This window comes from Ailuropoda melanoleuca, chromosome 1 (genome assembly GCF_002007445.2).
Source record: "Ailuropoda melanoleuca isolate Jingjing chromosome 1, ASM200744v2, whole genome shotgun sequence".
NCBI classification, from domain to species: domain Eukaryota; kingdom Metazoa; phylum Chordata; class Mammalia; order Carnivora; family Ursidae; genus Ailuropoda; species Ailuropoda melanoleuca.
This window is the reverse complement of record NC_048218.1, coordinates 8,825,559-8,843,141: the sequence shown is the minus strand read 5'-3', so window position 1 is coordinate 8,843,141 and position 17,583 is coordinate 8,825,559. Positions and strand designations below refer to the sequence as shown.

The 17,583-nt window shown below is 41.2% G+C and overlaps 1 long non-coding RNA gene across 1 annotated transcript; it reads right to left on the bottom strand.

Moving 5' to 3' along the window:
• Positions 1 to 7,031: 7,031 nt before the first annotated feature.
• On the bottom strand, positions 7,032 to 17,324 carry LOC117801430. The gene is made up of 3 exons (XR_004623931.1): positions 17,106 to 17,324; positions 9,142 to 9,244; positions 7,032 to 7,424 (listed from the first exon to the last, which is right to left on the bottom strand). It is a non-coding gene; the product is annotated as an uncharacterized LOC117801430 (long non-coding RNA).
• Positions 17,325 to 17,583: the final 259 nt, after the last annotated feature.

The following is a 17,583-nucleotide window of genomic DNA, read 5'->3' as shown; positions in this document are numbered from 1 at the left end:
AGCTTCCTACAAAAGAGGCGATTTCCCTCTTAAAAACCTCAGTAGGATTCCCCGCACCTATATCATAAAACTCACTTTGTTTGGAGGCCAGCAAGAGCATTTTCCCATTGGGCCTTGGTTCCTCCTGCCCGCCATTCTCTACCCTCGCCCCCAGTGCCCACACAGCCTCCGTTCCAGCAGCATTACACTTCTGACTCTCCACAGCTCAGGGTCTTTCTCTGCATGTGCTAAAGTCACCAAAGCAGTAGACTTTCAGCTCCCTTTCGTCACCTGGCAAATCTCTCTTATCTCTCAAGACCCAGCTCAGACAGTACTTCCTAGGTGAAGCCTTCTCAGATTATCCCAGACATATGGGTCCACCCTCGGTGCTCTGGAGCCCTTTGTTTGAACTCCTGTAACATCAAGTATGCTGCTGAACATTTATCTAGTTGCCGATCCAACTCATCTGCTGGACCATGAGCAGCTCAAGGCCAAGCTCATAGTAGGCTCTGTTAGATGGGTACAAGGGAGGGAAGGAGGGAGGGAGGGAGGGGGGGNAACAGACCAAAAAAGGGGCAAAAAGAGGCAGAAAAAACTGGACTAGAGTCAGGAGGCTTTATTTCTCCATCTGTTGATATAACAAATGTTTATCAGGAATAACTATTAAGTTCAAGACATGGTGCCTGGCATACTGAGACAAATAAGACACAACTGTGACCCCTACCAGATGCTCACAGGCCAGCAAAGAATACAGATAAGCAAGCAGACAATCACATTAGAGTCTATGAAGTCCAGTGAAGGTATACACAGGGTGCTATGATATCATATAGGAGAATTCACCAGAACAGTCCAGAGGAGTCGAATGGAAAGCTAAAACTTAAAGCATGAGTAGGGCAGGAAGCAATTTACATTTCCAGGAGAGGAACAGTATGTGCAAAAGAAGGAAAATAAAGAAAAGCTTGGACAAAGAATTGGGGCGAGAGAGATAAGGCTGGAGACGGAAGAGTTCTAGAGTAAGCATGTGGACATGAGAGAAAGCTCTTACAGAACCCTCAGCCTTTGTATGTGCCGCTCCTTTTGCTTAGAATATGCTTGGTTTTCTCCAGACAAATTCTGCCACCCGTTAATTAGAGGTTCCAGGCACACTACACTTTCCCATGGTAACACCCTTCAAAATTCATTGACCTATTCTACCTAATACCTGGCTACCCCAGTAAACTGGAAGGTTCCCCAGACTAGGCATTGTATCTGTCTTGTTCATCATGGTATCCCCAGCACTTAGAAAGTGTCTGGCCTGTGGTGAGCCCTCCATAAATATTAGATAAATGAATATAAGAAATGCATGGTCTTATTAACCAAATCTTTCCATCATGGTTCTCTGAAATAGTAAAAAAACAAAACAAAACAAAAAAATCCCACCTGGGAAAATGTTTGAGAAAAATCCATGAGGTAGAAAGGATCCCAGCAAAGACCTTGTTCTCACCTAGCCTCTGACACTCAGACAAGATGTGTTCCCCAGCAAGACATGGCAGCTCACCAAGCCTGGGTTTCTTATTTATCAAATGTGGCTACTGGCCTGGATGAAATCTAAGATTCTCTCTAACTCATCAGGTCAATGGTGTTTACATTATGGCTCCAAAGCCATAATGACCCACGGCAGAGTAATTTGCTGATACTGAGATGAAGGAAAGCACTCGGTGCTGTTCACCTCCAGGACTGTGGTCCCACTGAATTTGTCCTCAGGGAAGCTGCTACAACATCCACTCTAGACTTTATTAGATATTAAAACACAGTCAAAGAGGAAAGGAAAGGTCACCTGTCCAGCACAAATAGACTTTCTTCTAGTAAGTCCCCAAGAGATGGGATATGGAGAGCCCAACATTTTCCACTTTCAAGTTTAAAATGGCCAGAAAGAACCACTATCCCTAGAGCCAAACCCAGGAGAAGGGCCTGAGGTCCCTCCAGCAGCAAAGGGCCACGTGGTTTGCTCTATGCCCCGGAGATTCAGGGGATTGGAAACAAACTAAAGCCATGATTTAAGTAATTTCATCTATGTGTTTCCAGAGATTAATTATATTTATTGTATCTGACACCAGTCAGGGATAGCAAACATCTTTTGTGAGGCTTACAACAATATTTAAAAAGCATTACTCGTAATGGCTGATTTTGTTTTATTATATCTGACTCAAAGCCAAGGTAGACAGCACTTAGCTGTCTGTGGACATTAATGTTTGGAGAGCAACAAAGACAGCTCCCCTCTCGGGCCTCCTACTGGCACCTCACATGTTGCCCACCCCCTCTCAGTATATGTGACAGTGGATTGGGGGCAGGGAGGCAGTCCAACACCTCCAGAATTTGTTGTGAAGCCACTGTGCAGGCACAGTGCTAGGCATTGCCGGATCCTCAGAGGTGGATAAGACAAGGATCCCTGATCCCCAGGTGGGCCCAGGGCTCACCTCTAGTTGAACAAACATTACCCCATAAAGACAATACTACATGCCATACAATGGGTAAGGAAACAGTAGGATAAGAATACAGAAGGGAAGGGTAAGTGCCAAGTAGGACAAATCAGGAAAAGGATGTGGCATATGAGATGAGCCAGCAAAGAAGAGGTATCTCTTAGGCCAACACAAATGGGAACTGGATTCTGGGTGCCGAGAGTAGCAAAGGTGGGGAACTGAGAAGGGGTGGGGCTCAGGCAAAGCTTTAGATAGCATGTGCCCATGTGGGGAAATAGCACACAGTGGGACAGGAAAAATGGAGCACGTGGTGGAAGGCCTTGAGTACTTCCTGAAGAGCCGGCATACGCTTCATATAGCTATGGAGCCGTACACGCCCTTGGGCAGAGCAGTAGCATGAGAAGATCTACACTCCGGGGAATTTGCACAGTGTGTCAGATAAGCAGCCAGCAGGGCCTTTCAGAAAGTGCCCTCCACGGCCCGGATGAGAGCCACTGGTCTAGAACACAGTCACACCCGGCGATTAGGGGCTGTCGGATTGCTACAGAAATTAACATGGTGGGCTCCGTAAATTCTAGTCAGCTGGCCTGGGGACCTAACGATGGTGTACGCTTAGAAAGAGGCAATTTTAAATTTTCAGTCACTGACAGAAACAATATGCAAAGACAATTCATTTGTAAGTTGGGGACTGCCCTCCCACATGACAGAAATTTGTTTCATATCTTTAAGGGGTGCTTCCCTTTCCAAAAAGAACTTGTCATCTAGTGGAAAAGATGAAAGTATTTTGGACAACCAGGAGATCTGAGCATGAGGGCATTTACATCCACCTGTGCTTACAACATCGGACAAGAACGCAACCCACCAGGGAGGACCCCCACTAACTACGTAGGGGTTTGTCTCCACAAGCCGTAAAAAATAGCACAAAAGTGGAATGTCTTTAAAATCCATCACATCTTCAACAGAGTTAATTTTACTGGAAAATTGTTCTCCCTTTCTAGAACATTAGTCCCTAGGGACAGAGTATGAGGGGGAGAAACTTGTTTTTTTATGAACTTGCCTAAGAAAATTGATACACCCTAAAGCCCATCTAGTTATGAAATTCCATTGCATCTGTCTCTTGTTTGTTTGCTTTGAAACCACCAATCTAAATCTACTTGGGACACTCAATGCAAAATAATAATAGCTCTGTTCATTTTAATTTGGCTTTAAAGGAAAAACCAGCAGAACAAGGGGATCAAGGTCTCAGTTAAAAATCAAGAAAATATGGAAGAAATTGACATCTATGCAAAGTGAATCAAGATCAAACCTCTGTATTTTTGCATTGTCATTGAATTTTTTTCTTTACAAACAAGACATTTATGTCTTTCTTTCCTGCATAATTTCTGGATCCAACCTTGGTACCCCATATTTTGTTGTGCCAAGTATAAATCCTTAAACATCATAAGAAATTTCTACTGTTTATCTTTGAAAAAATACAACTCAAAAGAGCCATAAAATTGACCTGTAAAATAATGGATGCTAGCATAAACAGGGATACATACACATTTAGGTGCCTGTTGAGAAATGCATGTTTATATAAATAGCTTGTTTTTTATTTTAACGTCATTTTAGACTTATAGGAAAGTTGAAGGATAGCGTAAAGAATTCAGAATTCCCATATACCTTTCGCCTAGATCCCCCAAATATTTCTCGTGTGCACGTGTGTGTGCACGCGTGCATGTGTAGATATGTAATTTGCATGCATGATGCACTTTTATCCCTAATTGCTAGAGTTTGTGTCTCCTCAAAACAAAAGCATTCTCTTACACAACCACAACATAATCCCAAAGTAAGAAAATTAACAAGCTATTGTCAGACTTACTATACAGACTTTATTCTAACTTTGCCAGTTGTCCAAATGGTGTCCCTTAGAGCAAAAGAAAATCCCAGATCACACATGGCACTCATTTGTCATGCACTCAGCAGTATCGACCTTTGTGTGTAAAGAGCAGAGACAAAGTGTTTCCATCACATGGAAACTCAGAAAATACTATTTCCTTGGGTTTTTCCTGAGGAATCTACTAAAGCCCATGCTTCAAACAACAAAAATGACTAGAGAAACATACACATAAGGACAGGTGGTGGGCACTTAACATGTAGTTACTTGAAGAACTAAGCCTAAATGAAAGTACAGGGAACCTTATAGTATATAGGACTATGTGAATACAGATCTGACTGTGAGGATGTAGGAAAGCCATAAAAAATGGAGGGACAAGGAATAGCATAGGTAATAAAATAAAGTTAACTGTTTTCAGGAATCATGATTGGTGGTCATAGTATTATGTTATTACTGTGAGACTGTTGTGTTTATACCAAGGGATAAAGCAAGTGAGAAATTATGGGATATTCTAATCCTGTATGCTTGGGAACTAAGGTTTTTGGTGTGAAAGAGGGAAGATACAGACGTATATAGAGGAGGTAAAGTAAAAACCCTATAGTCTTTAATCTGAATTAGAAATGGGTGTGTTGTTAATTTTAGCCATTCTGACTGGTATGAGGTGGTATCTCATTGTGGTTTTGATTTGTACTTCCCTGATGCTGAGTTATGTTAAGCATTTTTTTCACATGTCTATTGGGCATTTGTATGTATTTGAAGAACTGTCTTTTCATGTCTTCTGCCCATTTCTTAACTGGGTGATAGGCATTAAGGAGGGCACTTGATGTAACGAGCAGGGTGTTGTATACAACGGGTGAATCACTAAATTCTACCTCTGAAACAAATAGTACACTATATGTTAAATTGAATTTAAATTTAAAAAATTTTTTAAAGAAACTGGTGTTAATTGATATGGCATTTTATCTATTTCTAGACAGATGATAGGTAATGAGAGAGAAAGAGAGAGTGAGACATAGACAGACATGTATGTGTGTGTGTTTTCCTAGCTCTGTCCACTTAAAATGCCTAGAAACAGTGGCCAACGCAGTTCTAGAATCCTGTCAAGCACATACAAGAGCAGCTGATCACAGAGGTCTGGGTGGAAGAGTTTCTCTGGCTCACAGATGGGACAATGTGAACTTCCATAAGGATGAAAATTGCGAGAAATTTGGAATTCATCAAATATATTTAAACTCATGAGCTCATGATGACATGTTTGAAAAACCTAACTGGTAAACTTCTGAGGATGACAAAGAACTGGTACACGATCTTGAAAACTAAGTAAAAGGAAACTGTCAAACATGTATCTTACTTCCTATATGAACTAAACTACTAGGTCACCAAATAGTGGATGAAAGGAAGTATATACCTATAAAATTATCCCAGCAAATAAATGAAAACAAAGTGATGGACTTAGAACATCACTGTTCTGCAGACTTCAGTGAATGAATGGATCTGGGTGATATGCATCACATCCCCCAAAATTAAACACAAGGGGGAAAAGAGCAGGTGCGTGACGGAAGAACACAGCACCACCTACAATCACCTCTCCCAGGGGGTGACCCTGAATCTGGTAAGACCTCTGGATCTGGCTGTCAATTTATAGGAGGACAGGGGACAGAGGAGCATGCTGACCTGCACAGTGAGGGTATAATCAGCAAAATCCAGCCTGGGGGATTCTCCACAGGTCAAAGGGGCCAGGTTCTTCAAGTTAATATATAAAAACTTTTTTATTAGGCAAACCTATGATGTGTGTGCCTGGATACTTTTAATTGTACCATAAAGATGCAACAAATTTAATACCATAAAAACCATAAAAGTGTTTATTTTTGGTGGGAGTGAGGGAATTTCTAGAATAACTGGCAAAATTCTTTACAATAAAAAAGTTTAAATTAGATTTAAAATTAAAAAAACAAAACAGTTGTTATTTTTAAAAACCTTCCCAGAACAGGAATCCATTATGATTATATATACAACATCAGGAAACCCTTACAGTGTGCATCCATATATAAAATAAATGTCTGGAAGAAGACTCAAAGCCTACACACCAAACAATGAATGATGAGCAGTGGGATGTACTACTGGGGCTCAGATCAGGACAGAGGGGAATCCCAGAAGCTCAGTACCAAAGGATTCTCACTTCTTTCTGGATATATTTTTACAGTGTTTGCATTTTTACAAGCAACTTTTCATGCATTATTTATATAGATTAAATGATTCCATCAATCAAAGAATGAGGGAGTGATGAGTTAAGGAATGTGTAAGCTAGTGGGCTAGTGAGAGTAAGTGGGTGACTGAGTAAATGAATGAGTTAACGAATGAATGAGTTAACAAATGAATGAGTGAATGAATGAGTTAATGAATGAGCTATTGAATGAATTAGTGAATGAATGAGTTCGTGAATGAATGAATGAGTAAATGAATGAGCAAGTGAGTAAATGAATGAAGAATGAAAAAAGTACCCCAGTATGATAGCCAGGTCTTAACTAGTAAAGTCTTCATAAAATCATGTTAGTAAACCACAGGGAAAAACAGATCATGCAAAGGTCAACCCAGATACCTCACCCCCTGCACATTTGAAGAACTTTAAATCCCTAGTCACTGACTCCACGAGATTTATGCTAAAATTTTATAAATGAAAAATTTATAAGGAAACTTGATAATAGACCAGTCAAGTATGAATTCAGAGCCAAATGCCACTTTGAATGATCCCCTGCAACCAGTGTAACACCATCCTGCCTGCCCTCTGGGAACCCCCAATCAGGAGATCCCACCAAGAAGTCTTGCTGGCCAAAGAATTCTAAAGCACACGTCTGCATCCATCCAGAACTAGTTCTTTGCAACATTCCTTTTCAAACACAGAATCACAGCCTCTAACTCACTTACCAGCCAGTGTCCAAATCCAGAGCAGAGAAGAATTCTTTAAAATTTATGCAATTGAAAAACAACTCTTCCTCCAACCAAGTTTCTTCAAGTTGCTGTGCTCAGCTCTAGGAATTCAAGTTTTTAGAAAGCTGGTCAGAAGAAGAGTGTCTTCCTTAACTTCTCTAGGCTTCAGTTAGAGTCTTTAACTGTAAAATGGAAGGAATACATCACCTTGCCTCACAGAGAGGTTATGCGGTCTCAAGAGAAAATTATGTGAAATGCCCAGTACAGTGCCTGGTTCATTGCATATGCTCAGGAGGTGTTTGCTGTAGTTATTTTTTTTTTCTCATTAAGGTGAAATTCACATAACACAAAATTAGCCATTTTAAAGCAAATAATTTGGTGGCATTTAGTATGATCATAATGTTGTGTAACCACCTCTATCTAGTTTTGAAACATTTTCATTAACCAAAAGGAAGTCCCATGTTCATTAAGCAGTTAGCTACCTATTTCTCTTTCTCCCTGGCCCTGACAACTGCCAATGTGCTTTCTGTCTCAGTGAGTTTACCCTTTCTGGACACATCATACAAATGGAATCATACAACATCTCATCTTTGGGGTCTGGCTTCTCTCACTTGGCCTCATGTTTTCAAAATTCATCCATATTATAGTAATGTATCAGTACTTCATTCCTTCTGAAGGCTTAAAAATACTCTATTGTATGTATAGACAACAATTTGTTTATCTGTTAATCTATGGATGACATTTCAGTCATTTCTACTTTTCGGCTAACAGGAATAGTGCTGCTGTGAGCATTCACATATATGCATTTGTTTCAGTGCCTGTTTTCAATTCTTCTGCGTATAAACCTAGGAGTGAAATTTCTGGGTCATATGGTAATGCTAGGTCTAGCTTTTTGAGGAACGGCAAAACTATCATTATTTCGAAAGTATTCATCACAGTCCTACTAAGAATAGGAACTGTTTCATGAGGGGTATAAATATCTAAGAGCCAGAAGTTGCTATGAGAATTAGTTTTCTGCGAGCAACAAAAGAAAACAAATAGTTAGTACACACTTTTCAAATGGTTATGGGTAAATAATTCTATTCTTTTAAGTAGTGCTGATAACTCCCAACTAGGTCAAACTTGACCTTCTATAGCATCTAACTAATGAAATGTGTTTCTAGACCTTCCATATCTGTACACACGTGAATCCAAAATGGCAGAAAGCCTGTCTGGCCTAATTGTTCAGATGGCTCCACATCAACTGAAAGCAGTTCAAGAAACAAATAGAACAGCAAGCTGAAGGAGGAGCTATTAACAGAGTTCACAGAAATACAGGTCGAGGACACCACTGTGGGCTTCGGAAAAACTAATCCAGGGCAGAGATTCAAAGAGCAGAACAACAGGGCAAGAATGCCAAGACACGGAGAACATCTCCCACTTACGGAAGGAGGCAGGGTCAAGAGATGAGAGAGGAATGTTAGTTTCATGCCCCTGCCAGTATCTTTCATGGCTAATTACACCCTGACAGCCTATAAATTCCTCTAATAGTTTTCAATGGGAAAACTATTTTCTACCCATCCCCTCAACTATTAAGTAATGTAGCTGGTTTAGACTGGCTTCCAGAATCACCCAAGTGGCGCTGATTATCATTCGTGGGTGTGGACAAGGGAGAAAGCAAGAATGCATTCTTCTGAGAGCCTTCTGGGCAAAAAGCACCATGTATGGTAAATATCAGATTCCACATATAAAATGTCCCCATTTCCCAACTGAAACAAATATCTAAGGAGCACCTCTCCTCCCCCTCTCTCTCTTCCCACTCTGCCACCTCTAAGACTAGGACCCAGCACAACAGCTAACCTCTCCAACCACCCAGCCCTCAAAGTCATTTTTCACAGTCAAGGAATTTATCTTTCTTACCATGGAAGAGTTCTGGCTCCAAATATATCAGCTAAGAAATAAAAATTCAGCTTTGCAGAAACAAAAGCTCATTCATCTCCAACCCGCAGCTTCTTTCATGGTTCTGGATAAAGAAGATAATATATAGCATTTATATGGCAACTTCCATATTCAAGATACTTTACAGACATAGTTCAGGAAACAAGTAGTAGGTTGACAGATCACTTTCAAAACCCTGTTTTTGGCTAATCAACACTTAGTTTAAATAAAGGAGAAATGGAACAAAGGCCCATTTGAAGGGACTAGTTCTAAGAAGAGAGCAAACTATCTATGGGGCAAAGAAAATAAGTAATAAAAAACGTGTCGAGTCCCCAAAAGAGAGACCCATGTCTGCTAAAGCCCACTGATTTTGGAGTCAAGCACATCTCATTTCTAATCTTTTACCCTGCCATTTACTAGTTCTCTATCCTCTGAGAGCATCAATATTCTCACTGGAAAAGGGGAAAAATAACACCATTTACCAAATAGGTTTAAATGAGTTAATGTCCAGCCTGACAATCAGTAGTCATGGTGGTACTGGTAATAATATGCCCCATATTGGTGACCCAACTTTAAGAATATAATTTGTTATGTTATAAGACTAAATCCTTCCAAAATATTAAACAGCTTGGGAATCCCTGAAGATGTCAAAAAGTAGCACATATTTTGCATTTTTTAACAATTTAAAAACTGGTCATGATGAATAATCCTTTTAATGTACTGTTAGATCCTATCAGCTAGGATCTTGTTGAGAATTTTGGCGTCCATATTCATCAGGGATAGAGCAATTCAGTAATGTGGCAGGATACAAAATCAATGCTCAGAAATCAGTTGCATTTCTATACACGAACAATGAGACAAGAAAGAGAAATTAGGGAATCCATCCCATTTACAATAACACCAAAAACCATGCGTTACCTTGGAATTAACTTAACCAGAGACGTAAAGGACCTATATCCTAGAAACTATAGATCACTTTTGAAAGATATTGAGGAAGACATAAAAAGATGGAAAAATATTCCATGCTCATGGATTGGAAGAATTAACATAGTTAAAATGTCCATACTACCCAGAGCAATCTACACTTTCAATGCTATCCCGATCAAAATACCGAGGACATTTTTCAAAGAACTGGAACAAATAGTCCTTAAATTTGTATGGAACCAGAAAAGGCCCCGAATCTCCAAGGAACTGTTGAAAAGGAAAAACAAAGCTGGGGGCATCACAATGCCGGATTTCGAGCTGTACTACAAAGCTGTGATCACAAAGACAGCATGGTACTGGCACAAAAACAGACACATGGACCAATGGAACAGAATAGAGAACCCAGAAATGGACCCTCGGCTCTTTGGGCAACTAATCTTTGATAAAGCAGGAAAAAACATCCGGTGGAAAAAAGACAGTCTCTTCCAATAAATGGTGCTGGGAAAACTGGACAGCTACATGCAAAAGAATGAAACTTGACCACTCCCTCACACCATACACAAAGATAAACTCCAAATGGACGAAAGACCTCGATGTAAGACAGGAATCCGTCAAAATCCTAGAGGAGAACATTGGCAGCAACCTCTACGACATTGGCCACAGCAACCAGGAATGTACTGTATGGTGACTAACATAATATAATAAAAAAATATTATTATAAAAAAAATTTAGAAACTGTTTTTTTTTAAACTTTACAATTAATAACTGGACATTAATGATGTAGCATGAAAACCTGGGCCAAGTCTCTTCCAAGAAGCTTGAGTAAAGATGTCTGGGAGCAGGAGAGGCTCTACATTGTATCCACCCAAACGATTTCAATTCATCACCAAGCTCGCTTCCATGTATTTCCTGTTGGGTGTGGACTGAGATGAAGTGGTGTTATTTGTGGAAGGAATTTCTCCAAGACACAGAAAGGCTTACAGAGAAATATAGATTTAAGACTAAAAATTGAATGTCAGTTACTTTTGTGAGTAAAGATAGGAGTGGAGACCATTGAGGCTTACAACTCTTCTCTCATCAACAGAGAATTCAGACATGTGAAGTACTGTTTCATGCTTACACATCTGGACAATCTACCTACTTAACACAATCAGTCAAACGGGACCTGTGTGGAGAATTTTGAATGTCCAACTGGGAATTCATTAATGACCTTAAAATCTATTTCGCCACCCAGCTCTCCCCCCATGAATTCCAGAACCATCAATTTTAAATGAGCATCTCAAGTTCTACTTGTCCAAATCTGCCCTTATGGTCTTCTCCCAACATCTCTGCCCTTCCTCCCTCCTCCTGTGTCTCCTTCATCTGTGAATGGTTCTCTCTGCATTGTTTTGCCCAGTAGAAACTGAGGGTCCATGTTGGCATCATTTTCTTCACCTCCCACACACACATCATGGCCAACCCATCACCAATTTCTGTCTATTTTCTCTTCTAATTCTAATCAGACCTCTTCACATATCCCCAGTTCCTTGGCAAAAAACCTACAAACCCAAGAGACTGTTATTTTTTTTTGCATGGACTAGTCCCCCAGCATCCTCCTTGGCCTGGCCTAATCTCTTCCCCACAGTTTCCAGGATCTCAAAATGCATAGTTCTACCTTTAATCTTTCCTTGGCTTCCCATTGTCCAGGTAAGGGAAAAAACATTGAGCATGTCCTAGAATACTCTCCATGGTCAGTCCTCACAGATGTTTCCCTACTCTGAGCTCCAGCCAGAGCCTTCCTTTAACTACATGCCCACTCCTGCCACAGGATCTTTGCACATGTTCTTCTTCCCCCCTCTCACACACTCTCTTTCCCCTAACTCTGCCTCCAATTAAACAAGTCCTACTCTCCACTCAAAAATTGCTCCTTAAGAAACTTAAATCCATTAGTTCCATGTAGCTCCATGCGGCTCTGTACATATGTTCATGGAATCATATCTCTTTCTCTCACTGCCCTCCTTTCAGTCTGCATGTGCCTGTTACGACTGCCCTCCTTTCATTGCAGTGGTTGTTAGGATTGCCCCTCAACTAGCCTGCGAGTTTAATGAGAGTAGGCCCTGTGTCTGGTTTGTGCACCATTATATCCTGACTACCAAGCCCAATGCCTGGTGAAAAGTAGGCACTTGGTAAATAACTGTTGAATGAATGAGTGAAAAAATGAATGTGAAAAGGTATAAGGCATGCCAAATAGGAGAACAGCAGAGATCTACATGTAACCTTAAAAGAGTTCTATACAACAAAATCCTGGGACATGGCAAAGGGAAGGCAGAGAACCTCTGTGTCCCAGGTCAAGATCTTAAAGCAGTGCCCCAAGATCCTGGCTTTGTTGCAACCAGCAAACTCTGCAGGAAGAGAGGCACAAACATTTGGGCGCCTTCCTCTCCTTTCACCGCTTTGAGAATCTTGGGTTTCAGATGGAGGGTCAACAGTAGGGCTGAAGATGAGTGACAGAAAGAAGGAAAATGTCACTGAAAAACATTCTAGAGCTTTCAAGACAAGATGTAAATGTGCCAAAGAATATCAGATAGAAATTGGACCTATCTATAGTTTTGTAAAATGAACAAGGTAAGGTCATAAATATCCATGTGTTTTATATACAATGGAATATTACTTAGCCATCAGAAAGGATGAATACTTACTATTTACATCGACATGGATGGAACTGGAGAGTATCATGCTGAGAGAAATAAGTCAATCAGAAAAGAACAATTATAATATGGTTTCACTTATACGTGGAATATAAGAAACAAGGCAGAGGACCATAGGGGAAGGGAGGTAAAACAGAATGGGAAGTCATCAGAGAGGGAGACAAACCATGAGAGACTCTTAACTCTAGGAAACAAACTGAGGGTTGCTGGAGGAGGGGGTAAGGGTATGGGGTAATTGGGTGATGGGCATTAAGGAGGTCACGTGATGTGATGAGCAACTGAAGTGTTATACGCAGCTTATAAATTATTGAACACTGCATCTGAAACTAATGATGTAGTGTATGTTGGCTAATTGAATTAAAATTTTTAAAAAATCCATGTGTTTTATGTCCCTTACAAATTATATAGTCCCTCCACCATTTTAAAAACTGTTGGAGGGGCGCCTGGGTGGCACAGCGGTTAAGCGTCTGCCTTCGGCTCAGGGCGTGATCCCGATGTTGTGGGATCGGGCCCCACATCAGGCTCCTCCGCTATGAGCCTGCTTCTTCCTCTCCCACTCCCCCTGCTTGTGTTCCCTCTCTCTCTGGCTGTCTCTATCTCTGTCGAATAAATAAAATAAAATCTTTAAAAAAAAAAATAAAAAATAAAAAATAAATAAAAAATAAATAAAAAATAAAAACTGTTGGAAATTTCCAACTTGTGGGGAGAAATACAGTCCTCAGCCTTTCCCTGAGATGTCNTAAAAAAAAAATAAAAAATAAAAAATAAATAAAAAATAAAAAAAAAATAAAAACTGTTGGAAATTTCCAACTTGTGGGGAGAAATACAGTCCTCAGCCTTTCCCTGAGATGTCTGAGGAAGTGAGACTAGACAGGGGTTTTGCAGCGTGTCGCCAAATCCGCATCATGTTTCAAAGGAAGATGGGAAGCGATGTGTTCTGCCCAAAAACATGGAGTTCTTCAGCTGAGAGCAGCAACTAGATCTGCTTCCAGGCTGCAAACTGCTGAAGGATATTTGCCTAAATGCTAAAAGGACTCTAGTCATGCGCCTTTTCTGTTTTGATAGTTAGTCATTCATCTAAAAGGAAAAAAAGACATGAAAATGAACAATTCTCTCATGTGGGTGCCTACATTTACAATAAAGCATGTTGAAGGAACTGAGGAACTAACAAAGCAAGGACAAAACCATCCTGCAGAAAGACAGTAGCTTCCCAAAGAGCCACCCCTCAGTTCTTTCCAGGGCCAGACTTGAAAGTGTGTTTGTTGCTTTGTTTTAAAACTTTGACTTTTTATGTATGGTGACTAACATAATATAATAAAAAAATATTATTATAAAAAATAAAATAAATAAAACTCTGACTTTAAAGCAATATATACGATATTCGGACCTGCATTTCAAGCAGAACAACAGCATTCTAAACTCTAGCTTTATGTAAAAGTAAAACATGAATACTTGGCTGGTTTCTTCTGCCCCAGCTCATAGGATTGAGAAAATGCTTGAGAACCTTCTATCAGGAAATACATGAGGTGTTGTCACTCATCCAACTTTTTCTTACCTCTTCTGAAGACCCCACCTGTATTGCTCTGTCCCCTCTGCCTGAACCACCTCCAAGTCAATCCAGAACCCTCTTCTCCTGTTTACTCAACTTCAATCTTTACCCCCTGCCCTTTTCTTGCCTTGGCAAAAACCCTAAAGCTTTCAGGGTGGTTAGCAAACAGTAGGTGTCAGCCTAAGGGTTAAGAATTCACGCTCCCAGATGATAATCATCAGTATATTGTTCTGGAAAATTAAATACACCTGGGCCAAGTTTCTTAAGGCTGTACTCTTTGGAGATGTTTCAATTTAAAAAAAAAAAAAAAAGAAGAAGAAGAAGGAGAAACAGTTCAAGAATGTGAACTTCATTTCTCACATAGATTTTCCTAGGCTGGCTGGCTGGCTTTCTTTCTTTTCTTTTCTTTTCTTTTCTTTTCTTTTCTTTTCTTTTCTTTCTTTGTTCTTTTTTTTTTCTTTCCTTTTTTTATTTCATTGTGTGCTTTGGGTTTTCCCCAGATTTTTACCTACTCTTGTCCTTGACATATGAGAAATGTGTTTGCATTCTGCCATCTTAGTAGGGGCATCAAACAACAAAAGACTGTTTGTTCAAAATGTCCTGACTGCCCTATGATTAAACTCAGACCATCACTGTCTTCACACAGTGCACAGCCCTCCAGTGGCAAGGCTTCACAGCACCTGGCTGTCTAAATGATGGGTATATTCATTCAAGAAATACTTATTTACATGAGAGACTATGGACTCTGAGAAACAAACTGAGGGCCTCAGAGGGGAGGGGGGCGGGGGAATGGGATAGACCGGTGATGGGTAGTAGGGAGGGCACGTATTGCATGGTGCACTGGGCGTTATACGCAACTAATGAAGCATCAAACTTTACATCGGAATCTGGGGATGTACTGTATGGTGACTAACATAATATAATAAAAAAACATTAAAATAGAAAAAAATGCTTATTTAATCATTCTATGCACCAAACGTGGTGCTTGCGTCAAGGCTCCAAAAAACCAATCAAGACGTTCTGGTTCGCAAGGAATTCCCAGCTGTTGGGAATGACAGACTAGAATAGCAGTGAGGCTCCACCAGAGGAGCGGACACCTGTGAGAGAAGGCGGGCGGAGGAATGAAGCATGTGATGGGGTCACTCATGCACAGATGCTGGAGATGCCGTGGCGGGCCTTCCAGCAGAGAGCGGCAGAGGCAAAGGTACAGAAACATGAAAGGACATAGGGCAATAGAGACACAGGGCATTTTAAGGTGGCCAGACCAGGCTTCTGGGAAGAGTGGCAAAAATGAAGCTTAGAATTATCTGTTGAAATAGATTATGAAAGCTTTGGTGTGTCGTGCCAAGGAGGTTGGATTTATCCTGCATTAAGAGGAAGGAAAATACAAGGTAAGCTTTTCGTCTGACAAGGGACTCAACAAAGAGTTACAATAGAAAGCATTATCCTGATGTTTCTCCTATGTCTATAGTAGAAGTGTACTCAAGGAGAACGGAGGGGAAAGAGGCACCCTTTTCAGTTGAGGACCACCAACTTGAAGGGGACTTCGGGAGGAAGGTGGCCTCTAAACAATGCCTGAAAGGATGAAGAGGGGTCAGGCCATGAATGATGAAAGAAAGCCACCTATTCAGAGCAGAAGTACAGGTGCACGGCTTTGTGCAGGAGCAGGGCTGGCCTGAAGCTGTTGGAGGTTTAGTGTAGGAGGTGAGCTGGCAGGGTGGCCTAGGTCACACTGCGGAACCTTGGGATGCCACATTACGGATATGGTTCTGAAGGCAACAGATGCCTGCAGGATTGGTGATTTCGAAGTTAACTCTGGCAACATTGAGGAGTATGGATGGGATGTGGAGAGAGACTAGACAGAGAGACCAGTGTGAGGGCCACTGCAAAAACTAGGCAAGAAGTGACAAGCACTTTGTGGCCGAGGCTGACACAGCTGGACTGCAGCTCCCAGCCTCCACTGCGAGTGGGTGTGGCCATGTGGAGTATGAGCAGAAGTGATGGGCTCAGCCGCAACATCTGCCCATCAAACCTCCTGAGTACCTCTTCAATGCCTCTTTCCTTCCAGCTGGCAGTGATGAAGATGAATCCAGGATATCCTTGGTGGCCCAGGGGACCCTCCATCAGCCTGAGTCCTTACATGGCTGCATGGACTATAACCAGTGTACCTGACCAGTTCTCTTTTACATGAGCAAAAACTAACCTTCTCTTGATTTTGTGCCAATTACGCTTTGAGATCTATTTGTTATACCAGCTATGCCTGCCTTACCTAACATTGGCCTCAACTATGATGGTGGCAGTGGGGAAGAAAGAGACAGAGTCAAGACATATTGTGGAGGTTAGACCTCAGGAACTGGCTACCAATTTTAAGAGCAGGTGAGGGTGAAGAGTCAAAAATGGCACCAACATTTCCAATCTGGATGAAGGGGAGGATTGTGAGGTCATTAATCTGAAAGGGTGACTGCAGGAGGAGAAAGGGGTTTTAGAGGAAAGTAATAAGATCCATTTGGAAACTGCAGAAGTTGGGGTCCAGTAGGCAGTTAGGAACACAGGCAAGAAGCTAGCCCATGGAAGCCTGGAGACACTTCCAGAACAGCCCAAGATGGCCAGGAAGCCTGCTGTGCACTTTATTCATACTGCGAGGAAATGTTGCAAATGTCAAGGACTACAGATTATATTAATTAGTTATTTAAGTATTATTGGTAACCTTTCAAGATAAATACTGAATGAATTATGGGTGATAAGTTGTCTTGAGTTAAAAAAAAAATCCCAGTTCTGCTACTTACCAGCAAAACAAGAAATTTCATCTCTCAGGGACTCTGTTTTCCTCCTGTACAAGATGGGAATAATACCTCTGGCCTTCCAGTGTGGCTGTGAGGAATAAATGGAGTAACATAGTCATCACATGGGGCTCTGCACCGCCATGTGTCATGACCAAAAACCAATGTCAAAAAGAGCTGGTACTCAAGAATTATTCTACACATGCCACTGAGTCCACCCACTTAATCTTCACAACACCCCTCAGAGGTATTATCACTTTCCCCACTATATAGAACAGGAACCCAAGACCAGAGAGATCAAGGAGCTTGCTCAAGGTCACACAGCTAATGGCAAAGCCGGGCTATCGCTCCAGCAGACAGACTCTGGTGGATGGACTCTTCCCTACAACATGAGACATCCACAGCAGGGCACTCCTCTTAGGAAGGTACAGTCCCCTTGGGGAGCACAGTGTCCCTCTTCGTCCTTGCCTTTCCTGAGCCCTGG